The sequence below is a fragment of the Rhinopithecus roxellana genome, chromosome 2 (genome assembly GCF_007565055.1).
Source record: "Rhinopithecus roxellana isolate Shanxi Qingling chromosome 2, ASM756505v1, whole genome shotgun sequence".
In the NCBI taxonomy this organism is placed as follows: domain Eukaryota; kingdom Metazoa; phylum Chordata; class Mammalia; order Primates; family Cercopithecidae; genus Rhinopithecus; species Rhinopithecus roxellana.
In genome coordinates, this window is record NC_044550.1 from 137633107 (window position 1) to 137655172 (window position 22066).

Here is a 22066-nt window from a genome sequence, read left to right on the forward strand (position 1 = left end):
ACAGGAAAGGTAGCATTGTACGCAAATTCTCTGGGAGAGAACAATTCCATGTGTGGAACTTTCCTGGACTCTTCTCCATGCATCTCTTCTTTTATTTTAATCTTTTTTTTTTTTTTTTCTGTAATAAACCATGACTATGTTAAGTACAAGAGCTATCTGTGAGTTTTGTGTCCATCATGTAAATTATCAAAATTGAGGGTCCTCTAGTGGACTCCCACACTTGGAATTGGTGTCAAAAGTACGGATAGTCAGTGATTTGAAATGTTTTCAAATTTTACAACTGTCATCTGGTTGCATTGTTTCTCATAAAGATTTGTTTCTGTTTTTATCTTTTTTTTTTTCTCTGTATGTCATGTTTTTTTCCTTTGGTTGCTTTTACACTTTCCTCTCTTTTTACTGGTTGTAAGCAATCTGGTCATATATATTTCTTCTATGTTCCTTATGTTTGTGTTTAGTAACTTTTTGATATATGTGTTTACAGTTTCAACAAACTTGGGTTATTTTTAGACTTTTTTTTTATAAAAAAAAGTTTTTTCCTCCCCCTTTCTTCAGGGTCTCCAATTAGATATATCAGGCCACTTGGCATTGTACAAATACCTTAAGTTTTGTTCCTTTTTTGAAGTAGTTTTCTTTCTGTATTTAATTTTGGGTTGTTTTTAATGTTACTTCTTTAAATTCACTACTCTTTTCTTGTGTAATATATAATCTACTGCTAATCTCATCCTGTGTATTTTTCATCTCATACTTTGCACTTCTAGAAATTACTTGGTTTATTTCACATGTTCCATGTCACTACTTAACATCATCAATTCATTTCTTCTAGCTTCTTTGAACATATATAATACAGTTTTATAATTTTTTAATGTCCTTATTAACTAATTAATCATCTATTTTATTTCTGGACCCATTTTGAGTTGTCACTTTGTACCTTTATTGCAGGTTATAATTTTTTTCTTTTTTGCATGGCTAGTAATTTTCTTGCTTTATGCCAGACATTGTGATCTATCTTGTTGGGTGCTAAATATTTTGCATTCTTATAAATATACTTGAGTGTTTAGTTTTTTTGTTTTATTTATTTATTTATTTGTTTGTTTGTTTTTTGAAACAGGGTCTCACTTTGTCACCCAGGCTTAAGTGCGGTAGCATGATCTTGATTCACTGCAGCCTCAACCTCCTGGGCTCAAGTGATCATCTCACCTTAGCCTGCTGAGTACCTGTGATTACAGGCACACGCCACTATACCCAGCTAATTTTTGTATTTTTTGTATAGAATTGGTTTTGCTATGTTACCCAGGATGGTTTTGAACTCCTGATCTTAAGCAGTCCTCCCTCATCAGCCTCCCAAAGTGCTGGAATTACAGGCGTGAGCCACTACACCCAGCCATACTTGAGTTTTTTGATCTGGAATACAGCTATGCGACTCAAACTCAATTTGATTATTTCACTTCTTGGTTATTTTTTTGAAACGGAGTTTTGCTCTTGTTGCCCAGGCTGGAGTGCAAAGGTGCGATCGCAGCTCACCGCAACCTCTACCTCCCGGGTTCAAGCGATTCTCCTGCCTCGGCCTCCAGAGTAGCTGGGACTACAGGCATGTGCCACCACGCCTGGCTAATTTTGTATTTTTAGTAGAGATGGATTTTTAGTAGTCTATAATTTTAAATATATTTTAAAATATATTTTAAACAATTTTGTACATACTTTAGTAATGATGCCCCAATGTGTTAAAGAGTTTACACAAGATTATAGGACTAAAAAGAAGTTAAAAGGGGTTCAAACCCAGGGTATCTCACTTATATTCAAATTGTTGATGTTTTATTTTCAAAGAGTGCAGTAAGTTTTAGGGAGTGTTAAAGATTACTGACATATACCATGGTGCTCGTTTCACTAGCTTATATCATGTTTATCCTCTGAAATAGCATTATTAGTGTTTTTAATGACACTTCAATAGAAAGATGCCATTTGAAAAATTTCACCTAATATCCATAGAAGAAACAATGCTCATTCAGCACTCAAAAATCATTATTCCAGCTAGTATAATTACCATAGTATAACAGAGTTTTCACTGGAAATTGATATAAGTTAAATGACTGAACCATTCTCTCCAGTGCTTACCTGTTTTCAATCTGATAAAGGAAAATCAATAGCCAGGTTAGTAAGCAAATATTTGGCAACCAGAGCATTTCTTTTCTTTTTTTTTTTTTTTTTTGAGACGGAGTCTCACTCTGTCTCCTGGGCTGGAGTACAGTGGCTGGATCTCAGCTCACTGCAAGCTCCGCCTCCCGGGTTTATGCCATTCTCCTGCCTCAGCCTCCCGAGTAGCTGGGACTACAGGCACCAGCCACCTCGCCCGGCTAGCTTTTTGTATTTTTTAGTAGAGACGGGGTTTCGCCATGTTAGTCAGGATGGTCTCGAACTCCTGACCTCGTGATCCACCCATCTCGGCCTCCCAAAGTGCTGGGATTACAGGCTTGAGCCACCGCGCCCGGCCCAAGCAGAGCATTTCTAATAATGAAACTGATAATTATACTTCTTTCACATAGCTGTAATTGAATAAATTTAATTGCCTCTTCCATTTAACTTTAATGCTAGATTTCAAATTGTTATATGGACAGGAAAGTAACATTAGAAAAATTACTCTACTGTTGCTTTCTTTTCTATACAGTGGTTTGAACTCAAACAATAAAGTTAAATGAAAAAGGCTCTATAATCAATTTTCAATTATAGCAAAGGCAGGGAGCCACAATTATCCCTTTCATTACCATGATGCTTTTCACTGCTGCCTGGGAAAACTTCCTCCCTGTTGTTTGATGCTGCTGTGCTTCTCAAAGTGAAGAGCACTTGAAAATGGAAGGTTAAAAGTAAAGAACCAAATCAAAGGGAAAATGTGAAAATGTAAAAATTGACATTATAAAGAAGAAATGGTGAAGAAAAATACGTGAATTGATAAATTGACTTTCAGAAGCTCTATGGGGGATGGTGAAACTTTGAACGATTTAACCAATCTTTATTTCCAATTTCGTGAATATAATTTAGCTATTTGAAGTTTTAAAACCATCAAACAATATTTGTTTATTTCAATTAGAATATTTTCATCAGTTTTCAAATGAATATCTGGCAGTTTTCTACATTATGGTAATTTCTCAAGAAATTAATCCCAAGAGCTTTTAATTAGGCTTTTTCCTCAGTCAGTTGTTTCATTGTCTAGTTCCATATATTTATGCTGAATTAGTGTCCATGGTAGTAATATGTCATTTTAATTTCTTTCTTTTCAAAGATTTTTATTCTAAATGCCATATTGCTAAGTACTTGTCTTAGTCAGTGCAGATTGCTGAAAATAATAATTCAGAAGGGCTCCATCCAGTGTCCTCATGGACCTCTCAAACCTCCACCTCCAAACATCATTATGTTGGAGATTTACGCTTCAAAATATGAATTTAGTAGGATACAAACATGCAGACCATAGCAGTAATTGATAACTGTACTCTGCTATTTAAAAATTAGCATGGCTAACTGCTGATCAAACTTTCATTTTAAAAAGTAGCCACAGAGATACAAATTTTAATGATAAAAATAATGAGTAATAATAATGATGAGTCTTGACTCTTGATTGTCCTTTTCCTAAGAAATCTGAAATTTGGTACCTAGCCCATTAGTTTATTAAACTGGCCTGAATACAGTGAAATGGGAAGTATGGAATTAAAACCCACAGAGAACACAAACACACACACATGTGCATGCAGACATCTCATACACATATGCACATGCATGCACTTTACTAATTATTTTAAGTCAAAATTATTCACTCAGATCTACCAGTGTGTTAGTACATGATGCTTCTACAAAACAACCAGGGTTTGCGAGTTTATAGTGTATCCTTCCAGAAGGGTTTATGCTCAACTCTCAGAGAAAATGCTGAGGACAGATTTAAAAAAATAAAACTCATGGTATGGAAATCTTTCTTCAAAGTATAATCATACTATTTTATTGTTGTCTGTGAAAATATATGCATGTGCATAAAGCTTTACATGTACTTTCTAAGAATTATTTTTATCGTTTAAAGTGTGATGAAAGTAGCCTCAAATTATTTAAGAGGTTAATTAGCATGGATTGAAAGTGAAGCTGGAACACAGAAACTATGCCTTTTAAACTATTAAGCTAATAATTAACCCAGATAAATTATCTATTTTGTGACACAGTTTGAATAATTTTATGAGGCACATAAGTTACATACTTCTTTTGTTTCTGGTCTGTTATTAATTATTTTGTGTTTTAATAAGAAAGTCAGAGAGGTTTTGTCTTTTACACTTTATCTCTAGCCGAAAATTAAAATTTTGCTTACTTTTTTATGTAACTTAAGCATAGCATCATTTCATGTGAGAATACTTTGCAATATCAGATCCCTGGCTATCCTCAATCATTTCTATGAAAAATTCTAAATTATTAAGATTAATTATAAATTTCTAGGTATTCAATTTAATATGTGTAGTATTTTTTCAAAATTAAATGTTAATTTTTATCTACTATCATTTTGTTTCTTATTATACATATTAAATTACTTAAATAATAAAATATGCAAATAACTCCTTACTATCAAAGCTCATACAACAACTTAAATATTTCAGGTAAAATTTGCATGAAACACATTTCTGTTTCATTTAAAAATAGATAATATTGGGATGGCATCTCTTATTCTTAATTTACACATCATGGTTCTTACATCATTCAAAGTTTAATTTGGCAAATTGTTTTAGTAAAGACAGAAATAATAGTTCCCAAGCCACATGCTGTTTTGCAGTGTTACCTTCCAATTTATCCAAAGCTGGGTGGAATCTATATGTTCTCTAATTTTAGTGGGCCACTTACTGCTTTGACCAAAGAATATAATGGAAATTTGTGTCAGTGCTGGTTATAACCATTCACCAGCCTGGGAACCAAACTGATTTGTGTGAAACTGTAGTCTTCTGGTTTTCTAAAGAATAATCTTAAAAATCCATAGCATTGTGGAAAACAAAATATAAAATAAATGAGGGTGATTTTTAGGTATATTTTATTTGTATTTTAAAGCAGTGATGATTTACCATCTTTTAATTAAACTTATTTACTTAATGATGTCAATTTTTTCCCTTATTAAGGAGTGATGAACAAATGAACATTGTATATATTGAAGTTGTACAGTGTGATTTAATATACATATACATTGTGAAATAAATACCACAATCAAGCTAAGCAGTGGTGCACGATGGCTCACACTTCTAATCTCAGCACTTTGGGAGGCCAAGATGGGAGGATCACCTGAGGTGAGAAGTTAGAGACCAAGTTGGCCAACATAACAAAACCCCACCTATAAAAAAAAAAAAAAAAAGTTATTCACGAGTGGTGGTGCACACCTGTAATTTCAGCTACTTGGGAGGCTGAGGCACAAGAATCACTTGAACCGAGGAGGTAGAGATTGCAGTGAGCCAAGATCATGCCACTGCTCTCCAGCTTGGGTGACAGAGGGAGACTCTGTCTCAAAAAAAAAAAAAAAAGAAAAGAAAACTCAAGCTAATTATTATACTTATCACCTACATAGTTACCTTTTAAAATTTTGTATGCTTTGGACATCTCTTCATTTCTCCCACCAAAAGCATTTTCTATCTATACTTGTTACTTTCTGTATGAGCTTCCTATGAGATCATGCAGTATTTGTTTTTCTGGGCCTGGCTTATTACACTCAACATAATGTTCTCTAGGTTCATCCATGTTGCACCAAATGACAGAATTTTCTTCTTTTCTAAGGATAACTAATGTTCCACTGTGTGTGTTTGTCTATGTCTTACATTTCTTTAGACATTCATCTGTCTATAGTTACTTAGATTGTTCCCATATCTTGACTAGAGTGTAATAATCCTGCAGCGGATTTGGGGTGAAGATATCTCTCTGACATACTTGTTTCATTTCCTTTGGGTATACCTATCCAATTGAAGGATTGATGGCTCATATGATAGTCTTATTTTCAACTTTCTTTTTTTTTTTTTTTTAATGGAGTCTTGCTCTGTCGCCCAGGCTGGAGTGCAGTGGCGTGATCTCGGCTCACTGCAAGCTTCACCTACCGGGTTCATGCCATTCTCCTGCCTTAACCTCCCCAGTAGGTGGGACTACAGGTGCCCACCACCACACTCGGCTAATTGTTTTTTATTTTTAGTAGAGATGGGCTTTCACCGTATTAGCCAGGATGGTCTCAATCTCCTGATCTCATGATCCACCCTCCTCAGCCTCCCAAAGTGCTGGAACTACAGGCGTGAACCACCGTGCTTGGCCTATTTTTAACTTAAAAGTTTTTTTTTTTTTAAATAGCTGTACTAATTTACGTTTCCACCAGCAGCGTACAAGGGCTCCCTCTTCTCCACATTCAAAAGATTACAACTGTAATCTTTGACTTTTTATAATAGTCATCATAAAAGATATTTCATTGGGATTTTGATTTTCATTTCCTGGTGATTAGTGATGTTGAGCATCTTTTCATATACCTTAGGTGATTTGTATTATTTTCTGTGGAAAAATAACTTTCAGGTCCTTTGCTCAGTTTTTAATTGGGTTATTTGATTTTTGCTCTTAAGTTGTATGAGTTCCTTATATTTTTTGGAGATATATATATATATATATATATAATTTATATATATGTATAAATTATACTTTAAGTTCTAGGGTACATGTGCACAATGTGCAGGTTTGATACATATGTACATATGTGCCATGTTGGTGTGCTTCACCCATTAACTCATCATTTACATTAGGTATATCTACTAATGCTATCCCTCCCCTCTCCCCCTACCCCACAACAGGCCCTGGTGTGTAATTTTCCCCTTCCTGTGTCCAAATGTTCTCATTATTCAATTCCCACCTATGAGTGAGAACATACAGTGTTTGGTTTTTTTGTCCTTATGATAGTTTGCTGAGAATGATGGTTTCCAACTTCATCCATGTCACTACAAAGGACATGAACTCATCCTTTTTCATGGTTGCATAGTATTCCGTGGTGTATATGTGCCACATTTTCTTAATCCAGTCTATCATTGATGAACATTTGGGTTGGTTCTATGCTATTGTGAATAATGCTGCAATAAACATATGTGTGCATGTGTCTTTATAGCAGCATGATTTATAATCCTTAGGGTATATACCCAGTAATGGGATGGCTGAGTCAAATGGTATTTCTAGTTGTAGATCCTTGAGGAATTGCCACACTTTCTTCCGCAATGGTTGAATGAGTTTACTGTCCCACCAACAGTGTAAAAGTGTTCCTATTTCTCCACATCCTCTCCAGCACCTGTTGTTTCCTGACTTTTTAATGATTGCCATTCTAACTGGAGTGAGATGGTATCTCATTGTCATTTTGATTTTCATTTCTCTGATGGCCAGTGATGATGAGCATTTTTTCATGTGTCTGTTGGCTGCATAAATGTCTTCTTTTGAGAAGTGTCTGTTCATATCCTTTGCCCACTTTTCGATGGGGTTGTTTTTTTTCTTGTAAATTTGTTTGAGTTCTGGATATTAGCCGTTTGTCAGATGAGTACATTGCAAAAAATTTTTCCCATTCTGTAGGTTGCCTGTTCACTCTGATGGTAGTTTCTTTTGCTGTGCAGAAGCTCTTTAGTTTAATTAGATCCCATTTGTCCATTTTGGCTTTTGTTGCCATTGCTTTTGGTGTTTTAGACATGAAGTCCTTGCCCATGCTTATGTCCTGAATGGTATTGCCTAGGCTTTCTTCTAGGGTTTCTATGGTTTTTAGTCTAACACTTAAGTCTTTAATCTATCTTGAATTAATTTTTATATAAGGTGTAAGAAAGGGATCCAGTTTCGGCTTTCTACGTATGGCTAACCACTTTTGCCAGCACTATTAATTAAATAAGGAATCCTTTCCCCATGTCTTGTTTTTTTCAGGTTTGTCAAACATCATATGGTTGCAGATGTGTGGTATTATTTTTGAGGGTTCTGTTTGGTTCCATTTGTCTATATCTCTGTTTTGGTACCACTATCATGCTGGTTTGGTTACTGTAGCCTTGTAGTATAGTTTGAAGTTAGGTAGTGTGACGCCTCCAGCTTTGTTCTTTTGGCTTAAGATTGACTTGGCAATATGGGCTCTTTTTTGGTTCCATATGAACTTTAAAGTAGTTTTTTTCCAATTCTGTGAAGAAAGTCATTGGTAGCTTGATGGGGATGGCATTGAGTTTATAAATTACCTTGGGCAGTACAGCCATTTTCACGATATTGATTCTTCCTATCCATGAGCATGGAACATTCTTCCATTTGTTTGTGTCCTCTTTTATTTTGTTGAGCAGTGGTTTGTGGTTTTCCTTGAAGAGGTCCTTCACATCCCTTGTAAGTTGGATTCCTAGATATTCTATTCTCTTTAAAGCAACTGTGAATTTGTGTTTGCTCATGATTTGGTTCTCTGTTTGTCTGTTATTGGTATAGAAGAATGCTTGTGATTTGTGCACATTGATTTTGTATCCTGAGACTTTGCTGAAGTTGCTTATCAGCTTAAGGAGATTTTGGGCTGAGATGATGGGGTTTTCTAGATATACAGTCGTGTCATCTGCAAACAGGGACAATTTGACTTTCTCTTTTCCTGATTGAATACCCTTTATTTATTTCTTCTGTCTGATTGCCCTGGCCAGAACTTTTAACAGTATGTTGAATAGGAGTGGTAAGAGAGGATATCCCTGTCTTGTGCCAGTTTTCAAAGGGAATCCTTCCAGTTTTTGCCCATTCAGTATAATATTGGCTGTGGGTTTGTCATAAATAACTCTTATTATTTTGAGTATGTCCCATCAAAACCTAATTTATTGAGAGTTTTTAGCGTGAAGGGCTGTTGAATTTTGTCATAGGACATTTCTGCATATATTGAGATAATCATGTGTTTTTTGTCTTTGGTTCTATTTATGTGATGGATTACATTTATTGATTTGCGTATGTTGAACCATCCTTGCATCCCAGGGATGAAGCCCACTTGATCATGGTGGATAAGCTTTTTGATGTGCTGCTGGATCCAGTTTGCCAGTATTTTATTGAGGATTTTTGCATCAATGTTCATCAGGGATATTGGTCTAAAATTCTCTTTTTTTTTTTTTATTGTGTCTCTGCCAGGCTTTGGTATCAGGATGATGCTGGCCTCAGAAAATGAGTTAGGGAGGATTCCCTTTTTTCCTATTGATTGGAATAGTTTCAGAAGGAATGGTACCAGCTCCTCTTTGTACCTCTCATAGAATTTGGCTGTGAATCTGTCTGGTCCTGGACTTTTTTTGATCAGTAACCTATTAACTATTATCTCAATTTCGGAGCCTGTTAGTGATCTATGCAGATATTCAACTTCTTCCTGGTTTAGTCTTAGGAGGGTTTATGTGTCCAAGAATTTATCAATTTCTTCTAGATTTTCTAGTTTATTTGTGTAGAGGTGTTTATAGTATTATCTAATGGTAGTTTGTATTTCTGTGGGATTGGAGGTGATATTCGCTTTATCAATTTTTATTGCATCTATTTAATTCTTTTCTCTTTTCTTCTTTATTAGTCTTGCTAGCCGTCTATCAATTTTGTTGATCTTTTCAAAAATACAGCTCCTGGATTAACATCTTATTAGATACATGGTTTACAAATATTTTCTCCCATCCCTGTGATGCAATAATGTTACAATGTATGCAAATCAATAAATGTGACATACCACATTAACAAAATAAAGAATAAGAATCATGTAATCATCCCAAAAGATGCAGAAAATGTATTTGACAACATTTAACAACTTTTCAAGACAAAAATTCTCAACAAATTAGCTATGGAATTAATGTACCTCAGTATGAAAATGGTCATGTTTGACAAGGCCACAGCCAATATTGTAGTCTATAGTGAGAAGCTAAAAGCTTTTCCTCTGAGATCAGGAACAAGATGGGGTGTCCGTTCTCACCACGTCTCTTCAACGTAGTACTGAAAGTCCTAATCAAAGCAATTAGGTAAGAAAAATAAATATTCAAATTAGAGATGAGAAAGTAAATTGACTCCATTTGCAGACAATATAACATTGTATATAGGAAACCCTATATACTCCATAAAAATTATTATAACTAATAAATGAATTCAGTAAAATTGCAGGATACAAAGGCAACATACAAAAACCAATTGTGTTTCTATACAATAAGAAGCTACCCCCCAAAAATAAGAAGATAATCATTTACAATAACATCACATATAATAAAATGCATAGGAATAAATTTAACCAAGGAGGTGAAAAATCTGTACACTGAAAAATATGAAAGTTTGATGAAAGAAATTGAAGAAGATACAAATAAATGGAAAGATGTGTTATGTTCATGAATTTGGGGAGTTAATATTGTCAGAATGTCCATATTACCCAAAGTAATATACAGATTCAATGCATGTTAAAATTCCAATTGCATTTTTCACAGAAGTAAAGAAAACAGAATCTTAAAATTTATATAGAATCATGAAAGTTCCTAAATAGATAAAACAATCTTGAGAAAGAAGAACAAAGTTGGAGGCATTACACTTCTTAATTTCAAATTATATTACAAAGCTATAGTAATCACAGCAGTATGATTTTGACATGAAATAGCCACACAGACCAATGAAACAGAATAAAATGAAATTAAACTCTTATCTTACACAACACACAAAATTAAATTGAACTCTTGTCTTACACGATGAAATTAAACTCTTATCTTACGCAACAGCGAAATTAAACTCTTATCTTACACAACATGCAAAAATGAATTCAAAACAGTAAGACCTGAAACTATAAAATCCCTATAACACAGGAGAAAATATCTTTGACATTGGTCTTGGCTATGATTTTTTGGATATGATGTGAAAAGCACAAACAGCAAAAGGAAAAATAAACAAGTGGGGTAACATCAAATTTAAAATTTCTGCATAACAAAGGAATACTTTTAAATGAAGCATAAATAATGAATAAAATAAAACCAAAACATATTGCAAATATGGGAATTATAAAACCTGTATGCTAAGTACTTGAACAATGCAAAATTATATGACTAGCAGTCATTAACTATACAACAATACTTAAAATCAGTTGGGATAAATAATTATTTAGAAATACCATTTAATCCAGCAATTCCATTACTGGGTATATATTCAAAGGAATATAAATCATTCTAATATAAACACACATGTACACGAATGTTCACTGCAACACTGTTCACAATAGCAAAGACATGAAATTAACCTGAATGCCCATCAATGATAGACTGGATAAAGAAAACGTGGTATATACACACGATGGAATACTATGAAGCCATAACAAAATAACAAGATCATGTCCTTTGCAGGGACATGGATGTAGCTGGAGGTCATTCTTCTTAGCAAACTAACACAGGAACAGAAAGCCCAAATACTACGTGTTCTCATTTGTAAGTGGGAGTTAAATGATGACAACTTATGAACACAAAGAAGAGAACAACAGACACTGGGATCTACTTGAGTGGAGAGGGTCAAGAGTAGGAGGCAAAAGAAGATCAGGAAAAATAACTACTGGGTACGAGGCTTAATACCTGCGTGATTAAATAATCTGTATAACAACCCCCCATGACACAGTTTACCTATGTAATAAACCTGCACTTGTACCCTGAACTTAAAATAAAAGTTTAAAAAAAATTAAAATAATATGTATCAGAATATCTGCTGATAACATTTTAGAAAACTGTTATATAGCTGAGAGCAGAAATGTACTAATAATTAATAGATGCATAAAAGAAATATTCATAGACATACGGGCTTAAACCACAGTAAGCACATAGTAGCTCATAGTTCCTGTAGCTTAGAGATTCAGGAGCAGCTTAACTGGGAAGTTCTGTCTCAGTGTCTCTCTTAAAGTTGCAGTTGAATTGAATTGTTAGCTGGGATAACAAATATGATGAAGGCTGAAGATCTGCTTCCAAGGTGGCTCACTAACATGGCTGGCGGGTTTCTACTGGCTGTTGGTAAGACCCTCAACCTACCAACAGTTTAGTTCCATATAGGTCTTCCTCAGGGTTGTTTGAGTGTCTTCATTACTTGGTAGCCGGCCCCCACTGTGAGCAGTCATGAATGAGAAGAAAAAAACAGCAGCACCAATGCTGTTTATATTCTACTCTTGACAATCACACAATATCATTTCTGCCATATTGTATTTACTTAGAGACACAAAGTCCAGGCTAAATTCAAGCTGGACTTTGTGTTCACATTTTAAAAGGAAAAGTGCCAAAGAATTTTTAGATATACTTTAAAACTACCACAAGAGGTAACCCATGATTTCATCATCACTTAAAAAATTAATTGAAGGAAAGTCCTTGGCATATAGTTTCTTCATGATAAATTGAAAGAGGAACCGATTTAAAAATAATTGTAGTTTATATGTGATGTTTGCCTCTCTAGATAGTTTTAAGCAGATGTACTCCCATAATTCAAGTAATTCTCATTGTAATATTAATATATTAACTAAATTATAAGAATAGAACCAAGAAAGCACATCACTTTTGTTTTGTTTTGTTTTGTTTTGTTTGTTTTTTAACTGTGTTTACATATAAACAGGAATTGGCACTACTGATTGTGAGTTTAGATAGTTGATTTCTCTACATTTTAACTAAACACAGCTTATTATTATCCAAATGAAAAGTAAGTAATTTTTAATGTGACACTAATCTTAATCTTAAAAGTTTTGATATGTTATTTAACACAACAAACTGAAGCAATCTATTTCCATGTTAAAATATTATTTTATTATTAATATTTAATAATATTTCAATAGAGTAGAGAACAAGTAAAGTCATTAAAGAATTTAAATTCAGCATTTGCCACTCTTAAACTGGTTTGGAAGATAATTTATTTGTATCCTAGTTTACTTACCTGTGTAACAGAATAAACACATCACCTATTCTATGAGTGTTGTGAGGCTTTAAAGTCTCAGAAGAATGTAGACATGTAGCAAGTAATCAATACATTTAAGCTATTATAGTTATTAAAAACAATAAGTATTCTAATATTAAGGCTTTCTTAATTATTTTGATTTTGAAGTAGTGAAATAGCCTCCAGTTCAGGCTTTTTTCTTATGATGCAAGTATCTATTTAAAAGAGAAAAACAGAAAAGGAAAAAAAATCAAATTTCCTCTGGGTTTTCAGGCCTCTACATTCAAGTTTTCATTGTTTTATCTGATCATCAGAAATCCACGTAACTAAACTACATTGCAGAGATGATTTTGTAATTATGAAGAAAATGACAGGTAATGAATTAAGAAAACAATCTCCTATGAATTCCTAGTGATTACCGCCATTGTTTTCTTAAATCCTAAGCAGATGAGTATCCCCATAAGAACTATTAGTGAGTATTCATTACACTTTATGAAGGTGTTCCCATGGTGAACTCAACACCAATAGCCTTAGGTTCTCAGGTAAGAAAGAGGGGCCTCTGGAGGAAACTTATACTTAGCGTTTCTGAGTTATGATTGTTTTCCTACTTTATTTATATCCACTGCTTTTCTCCCCCCGTGAGAGAATTAAACAGCAATTCCACTCACTGGGGCAATTAGCTCATTATTCACTGCATTTCAAATGAAATGTTGACATTAAACAGGCCCCTTTAATCATTACATTGACCACAACTAGCATCTATATTGTTCTTGAAGAAAACACCTTGCTCTCCCCGGAATGCCTCCATTATTACACTTACACTTTTCTTAGAAACAAGTAGCACCACAATTTTTATTATAAATTCACTGCAAGTCTCATTTTTTATAATTATTTCTTCCCCCTTCAATTCAGTTTCCTGTAGACAGGACTGACAGAATAGAGTAACCCAACATGGTAGCTTAATTTTAACCTTGATATTTTTCTTTGATAGAGCATAAATCTATACTGCTTTTGTCTCCAAGATATGCATTATACTGTACTCTAACATTTAAATAAAAAAAACTATGCTACAAGAATTAACACAAGAAGAGAATACATATTTTATAAATATTATATATATTATATTTTATATATATTATGTATATTATATAATATGTTATGCTTGGGGCATAGTAATGAGTGTGGAAGTAATTAGAGAGAGGCAAAGAAATTAACACCAACTGAAGGTATTTCCATCATTGCACTGTAACATTTTCTATTTTATGTCTTGCTCCAAGTTTATTACAACATATTTTTCTTATTACATTAAAATTTTGTGTACTAGAAAATCAATTAAGGGATTTGAGGCTGGTAAATGTGATGGCATTAATTCTAATAACTTTGGTAGAATTCTGGCATTTTGCATATTTTTTAGCAATTAAATAATTCAAATGTTCTGGGTGGCAATGAAGAAAACTAAAAACGTAGTCTTATTATCGTATTCTTAACCGCTTTCTCATTTTTATTTGAGCAAACTTTTACTCTAGGTTTTTCAAAATATTTTAAATACCCCCAAATGAAAATTGCCATCTTTCTGGATCTCCTAATATAAATAACTTTAGCAAAGTTTAAATCACAATCTTTCCCCCTCTAATGAATCAATTTTGATTATTCCTAATTAGATCATCTTTCTTGATGTATTTCTTTAAAATAGAACAGAAAATAATTTCTACTGTTTTTTCCCCATGATTAATGAAAATTTAACCTGCCCATAATTACCTACTGTATTCTATGCCCCACTTTCTAAATAATCATGCTATGTTTGCTTGAAATTATTTACTGGAGTATTTCTTGAAATAACCAAAGAAAATGTTTCAATTTTCTTGTCATTGTTTTCAAAGCTTTAGATCTATGAATTGATTCATAGTGAGTATTCATTACACTTTATGAAGGTGTTCATAAAGTGTATTATATGTAATTGAATGATTACATATAATCATTAAATTTTAATAAGTTTAAACTTTTGCTGACTTTGTAGAGCTATCCCTCAAGTAATATGCTCTCGTATAAAGAATGCATCCCCTAGAAAAAAAAAAAAAAAGAAAGAAAAAAAAAAAAGAATGCATCCTATGATCAAGATTACATAGATTATTTGTAGTAAATCTCAAGCAACAACACAAATACCCTGATTCAAGATCAAAGTACTTACTATTAAAAAAAAAGTGCGTTCTATTCAGTTGTCCAACAAAAATACGTTTGAAAGCAATAGCTCTAAGGATGTCCTCTAAATTACGAAAACCACATATTATGAAAAATGATAATCCGCTCCATATTTTCTTCCTTTTTAAAACTTTCATTATACTACTCCACGTTATACAAACCCAGACTGATTTTTAAGTTGTTAACGGATTGGAATTAGTTTCTATTGAATAGGGTTGTCCAGTTTGTAATAGAGACTATAAGGTACTATGATAAAGAGTCTGTCTCCATTTACATATTTAACTGCTGACAGCTTTCAAGCTACACTTCTCTCTCTGGCCTTGTTTGTTTCGTATATGAGCAAGATGGTAAGATGGTCTGGTATCTCTCCCCTTTGGTGCTGGAGGGAAGTTCAAATCACATGATACCTCGCCTGGAGGAGGAAATCTCACCACAGACCTATTCCCTAACAATTTACACCACCTTCAGGTCTCAAGCTGTTTTTCAGATCGGTTTGGGAGTCTGCCCACCCTTCACAGAAAGCCCCATGATTTGAATAATAAACCTTTTAATATTCTGATGCATAAGTGGCATTTTTATTTTTAGTATCTAAATCAAATTTTGGATGGGATTTGATCCCACTCTTTGTGAGGCAGCAACAAGACATTTAACAAGAAAAATGATCGATTTATCACATTTCTATATACGTTCTAGGGTTAGAGAATATCGGTAGACTCTACCACAGGAATCACAAACACAAATTTCAACTGAGGACACTCAGGTTTAGTCAATATGTGAGGTGGAATGTGGCATACCTGATTACCTATGAAACAATATCTAGGCATCTGTCATCACCCAGGTGGGAGTTTAACGTTAGGTTTTCTAATTTTCTCTAAGTTATGAAAAAAAACTTCCATGCTTCAGTTCAAGATTTACTATATAAAGTACATTAATCAAGAGAGTGGCTTAAGGGTAGATATACCAATCAATGAAACAGAAAAAGAATCTACTTAATAAACACAAACATATGATCAATTAAATTTTGACAAAAATGATAAGGTCATTTAATAAGAAAAAGATATTTCAACCTATGTTGCTGAAATAACTCAATATATTTGTAAAAAAGAAAAAGAAAAACTATGAATTTAGATCTTTACCTTACAATGTATGCAGATTAAGTTACAATGGATCACAGAACTAAATATAAGAGGTAAAACTATAGACTATTGATGAACTCAAACTTGAGTTAAAGATTTCTTAAATAAGATACAAAGTGGAAACAATAAAATAAAATTAATAAAATAGTCATAGTTAAGATTTTTAAAAACAAACTTTTGTTTCTCAAAAATTATTTTTAAGAAAACATAAAGGCAAAAAATAAAATTTTTGAAAATGTGAAACATAAATCTGACAAGTGACTTGTATTGATCAATAAATGAACACTTCTTATAGCTCAATAAAATAAAATAAAACAATAAATAAATTTGCAAATGTAAAAGAAGAGTTTTTTCTAGATACTCCAAATGACAAGCTCTATTAATGGCCATGCAAAAAAGATGTTCAATGCCATTAGACATCATTAATCAACATTATTAAAATCCTAATGAAATGCTACAATATACCTATTAGGTTGGCTAAAATTACAAAGACTGACAATAACAAGTGTTGACAATTTGTGAAGAACTGGAACTCTCAACCATTGCTGGTAGAAATGTAAAGTAATACATCCACTTTAAAATAAAAAAACAATGAAATTATACCCTTCTGCAGCAACAAAGATGCAGCTGGAGGCTGTTATTCTAAATGAATTAACAGAGGAACAGAAAACCAAATACTGCATGTTCTCACTTATAAGTGGGAGCTAAACATTGGGTACACATGGAAATAAACATGGGAACAATAGATACTGAGAACTAGTAGTTCCCAGTAGGAGGCTATTCCAGTCCTTCTAGTGATTCATCCTTTAAGACCCATGACACCAAAGCATATTTAGTTTAGTGTTTATTATGTATGTTTGAATTTTATTTGATATTTCACTGTAATATGATAATTTAGTTAAACTAATTACTCTAATTAATGCTCAAAGTAGTTTGATTGGATTAAAATGATTTGTGACTGTATGTTGTCAATACACATGCCTATAAATACATAAATGTACTCAACACATATGCGCACACACACACACATCAATGTATCCCAGTTGAGATTAAATGACTGGAATATAAGAAATATTCAATCTAGAAAGTATTCATATATAACTTTTGTGTAATATTTTGAAAAAAAAGAAACTCAACTTCATTTAGATTTAATGGGGAAGTGGGAAATACTGAAAAATAGATTGTTAAAAAACCATTTAATACTGGACAACATGTAGAAATAAAATTATTTGAATTTATTTCTTTTTCCTTTTGTATTATTTTTTAACCGACTACACTAATACCCTGCTTTAATCAATCCATGATACTTAGTGACATATAGCACATGGCTGCACTATGCTAAGTTCTTTTACGTAATAACACAGGTATAAAATATTTTGTTTTTGTAGTATTTTTGGCATAATTTAGATACTTTTTCTTCACAAAGAAAAAATTCAAGTTACAAAATTGTATGAGTCATAAAAATATTTACTTTCAAAAGTTGCTTAGTATTTAGTCATATTTTGTCATGATTAAAAAATTATAGAAAACTACTTAACTACATAATCATAACTACATAACTACAAACTACATAACTACATAAATCAAAATGAGAATGGCAATGTAAGCTGTGGTCAATAACAACTTTGATGTCGATACTGAATAGATATCTGTGTGTTTTGATTAAAAGAAAATTATTATTCAATTAGTGATAAGAACAGGGCATATGAGCTCTCTGTATACTGAGGAATCTACACCTGTTATTCTACAAAGAAACTTAACTGAGGAAAGTAATGACAAACCATTCACAGGTGGATCCCTGAATATGAAAACTTCTCCTTTTAGCTCAATTCTACAGTCAATGTCCATCATCAGTTGTTAATACAACAATCCCTTTTTATCTCCAATAACAACAATAAAAAGAGAAACTTCTGTGGGATAACCTGTTGCATGCACCAGAGAATGCATGGTGCTCATGTAGCCAGGTGTGCACAACAGGAAGGAGTTAAGATGAAGCTGTCAGAACGATAACAATCGTGCCTTGATGAGTTTGTGTTATTTTAAGACACACCTGCTCCAAGTCAGCGGGATTTCTGAGGAAAATCAGAAATGCGTTGGATGTATCCCAAGGCACATAAAAGATTGAATTCACTTCTGTCTAGCTGATGTTCAGAAATTTACAGCAGTGCTGACTGGGCTAAATGCCTTTCTTGCAAAATTCCAGAAGACACAGTGTTGCATTTGTAAGAGAAAATTACATGGAAGATCCTTTGTTAAAAATGCATAACCTCCTCCTTGTCCTCACCTATCTTTCCTCCCACTTGAGTTGAGATGTTGGACATTTCCAAAGTAGAAATGTGATGAGAAGATAAACCATTATTTGAAATGATAAACAGGTGTCAGTTCACAATTTTAGGATTGATGATTCGTGAAGGGCTAATTTTTAAAAACATTAGAGTTTAGAAAGAAAACAGTGCACATATATGCACACACTCAGAAAAAAAAATCAAGTTAAATAGTGTTACAATAAACTATTTTTCCGTTGTTCTTTATACTTTCCATTATTTACTAATTTTTGCTAAAGAATATTCACTAGTTTTATAATCAGAAAAATAGGCAATAAAGGTTTATTGGTATTTATTGAGGTAGTATTGAAAAATATGGAAATTAGAGCCAGAATCCAATATTTATTTAGAAAATTTAAATGATCTATAGCCTATTGTAATATATTTTAAAAATGTAATATTTGCTGCAACAGCTAATATTTTAGATTACAATTTTCAAGGGAAAATTGCAAAACCATAGCATTCATATGTCAATAAGGCAGATGACAAATAGGATTTTATTTGAAAATCTTCAGAGAACTATGTCATATATCTATCAATATATCATTGTTATATATATATAACTATAAAAAAATCATGACAAAATATTTACTCTTCAGATTCTCACACATGTAAAAGAACATCTAAAAAACATTAAGGAGGTATGTGTAATGGTAGGAAGTAATGACATATAGGAGGCAAAAGCAAAGTCCTCACCTTCTAGAGCGTACAAAAAAAACAAGGTGTGTGTGTATATATATTATATGTATATATTTATATTATATATTATATATAATTTTTATATTATATACATTATAATCAACCCTCAGGTTGATGCACATTGGATCAACTATTTAGTGTTAACATTATGTAAATATGCAATCATGGCAACTACAAAATGAAGGTCTGAAGTGATATTTCTTAAACTTACTGGGAAAATCCTAACATATACTTTAGTTTCAGCAGCTCCTTTGACAAAGATCAGGAAATAGAGTTTGGAAACCACAGATTTTTGAGGTTTTGGTGGTGATGGTGTTGATTTTAATCATTAAAATAGAAATAATAACAGGATTTACATATTGGGATTGTTCTGAGAATTAATTGAGATAATAAATTTAACTCATAATCTGGCATACTAAACAGCAAATAAATATTGGTTATTACTATTACACAGTATATGAAATACAGATTATTCTTCTTGTAGGAAATTTTCCAAAAATACTATTTCTTTGAAAGACTCTTTCAATAAGTCTTGTCTGGTTCAATATTTAAGAATATTCTCATGAAATGAATGCATTAAGTACACCAATTCTGTATGATCACTACATGAAAATAAATAGGCTTCATTCAGTAGGCAGCTAAGTTTTGATAGGGCTTAAATCTGCTTATGAAAATTCAAAAACCTACTAGCCCATGAACCTGAATAGAAAGCCACCTAATGTCTTCAACCCAATTGAGACTTAAACCAATGCAACACCTCTTGAGAGGAACTAGTCTGAAAATGATTTGGATCAGGTAATCACATGTATGAATGAACACCCAGTCTACGATATTCTATTCCAGAAAACATGGTCATATTACAAATGCCTGGAAAAAATTGAAATTAGGACACCAAATACTTATGCTATAAAAATTATATAATTTATCTCATGTATATATTGATATATGATTCTTTCTGATGCATTCACCAAATACCTACAAACTGTAAAAATGGTCATGACAAAATATCTACTCTTCAGATTCTCACACATGTAAAAGAACATCTAAAATAAAAACATTAAAGAGGTGTGAGTAATGGTAGGAAGCAATGAAGTATAGGATGCAAAAGCAGGGTCCTCACCTTCTAGAGGGTACAAAAAACCAAAATGTCATGACAAAGTGCTAGAATGTTTATGTATTTGTTAAAAAAAGAAATTATGCTTCAAAAATGCACTGAATGTTGTTCAATAACATGACAAGTACATAAGAAAGCAGACAGGGATACTCTTACTTTTCTATTTACTTTTAATATATTGAGATTCATGGCTATTTCTAATTTTAACTGAAAAATATCCTTGCACTATGGACAAGAGAAAAAATTTCAGAAATATTCTGGATCAAAGATAGTTCAAGGTACACATGCACCAGTGAACCAATAGGAAAAAGAAGGACTGATATTTTTTATATGTCTGATATTAGCCTATCATCTGCCAATTCACAAAGTAAATCATAATCTGGTCAGATCCAATGGGAAATATGACCCATAATTTTGAAGTTATTAACAATATCTTAGAAATACAGATTCACTTAAAATATTAAAATATAACTTGCTCTAAGTATATATATTTTTCCTAAAAAATCACTAATTTTAGAATGGAGTTCTTTAAAGTATTATTTTATCAATAGTTCAGTTTTTTAAAAGTTCTGCTATGTATTTTTGTAGCATAGTTCATATTTAAGGTAAACATTTTTACATAAATTAATATGTGTTTTAAGGAAGGAAAACAGTGTTATACTAATTTGGATATGTAATCACATAATTTTGACAGCTTTGGAGGACACTGTAAAGTGAGTGATGAACTTGCATAGACATTGGTGTCATGGAGAAGGTTGATTCACAAACTGGGAGTGAAGGATTGGGAGCAATGCACTGGTTCCAGGTGACCTACCTAAGAACATGATGTACAAAGGTAAACAACCACATTTTGTAGACAGGGACACGAGAGGTTTCAGCTAGCACAGCATAATAGATTGCATGAGTACTTTTTTTTTTTTAATTCCTAAAATCACATATAAATTAAGACAGAACAATTAAGATGGAATCATGGCCCAGCGCTGTGGCTCACGCCTGTAATCCCAGCACTTTGGGAGGCCGAGGCAGGCAGATCACCTGAGGTCAGCAGTTCGAGACCAGACTGGCCAACATGGCAAAGCCTCGCCTCTACTCAAAATACAAAAATTAGTTGGGCGTGGTGGCACATGCCTGTAATCCCAGCTACTTGGGAGGCTGAGACAGGAGAATTGCTTGAATGCGGGAGGTGAAGTCTGAAGAGAGCTGTGATCGTGCCCTTGCACTCCAGCAACAGAGCAACATTCTGTCTCAAAAAAAAAAAAAAAAAAAAAAAAAAAAGAAAGGAAAAAAGATGGAATCAAACATTTGAGAGGTAGAAGAGTCTAACATAGTCATTGAGGGAAATAGTTTTCAAACAATTGTTTTCAATAGAAATATTTCTTTGGAAAAACTGAAGCCTAACACGGAAAGTGGGATAAGATGTCATGTTTTAATTTGAGACACTGTAGAGAGTTGAAATGAGCTCAGCCTCCTTCATTAACATTCCCTTCCAATGGTAGCTCCCTTTGAGTGGTGAGAAATCTCTGAAGTAGCTCCAGAGCTCAGCCTAAACAGTAACATATATATTATCAATTGTTCCTTCCACAGTTGAGCAAACTGGAAACAATTTCTGTTAAATCATGTGCCTAAATTCTCCAAATTAAATGGAGAACTGAGACTAGACATATGAATCTTTCCTTAGATGAACTTACATCACTGTGTAA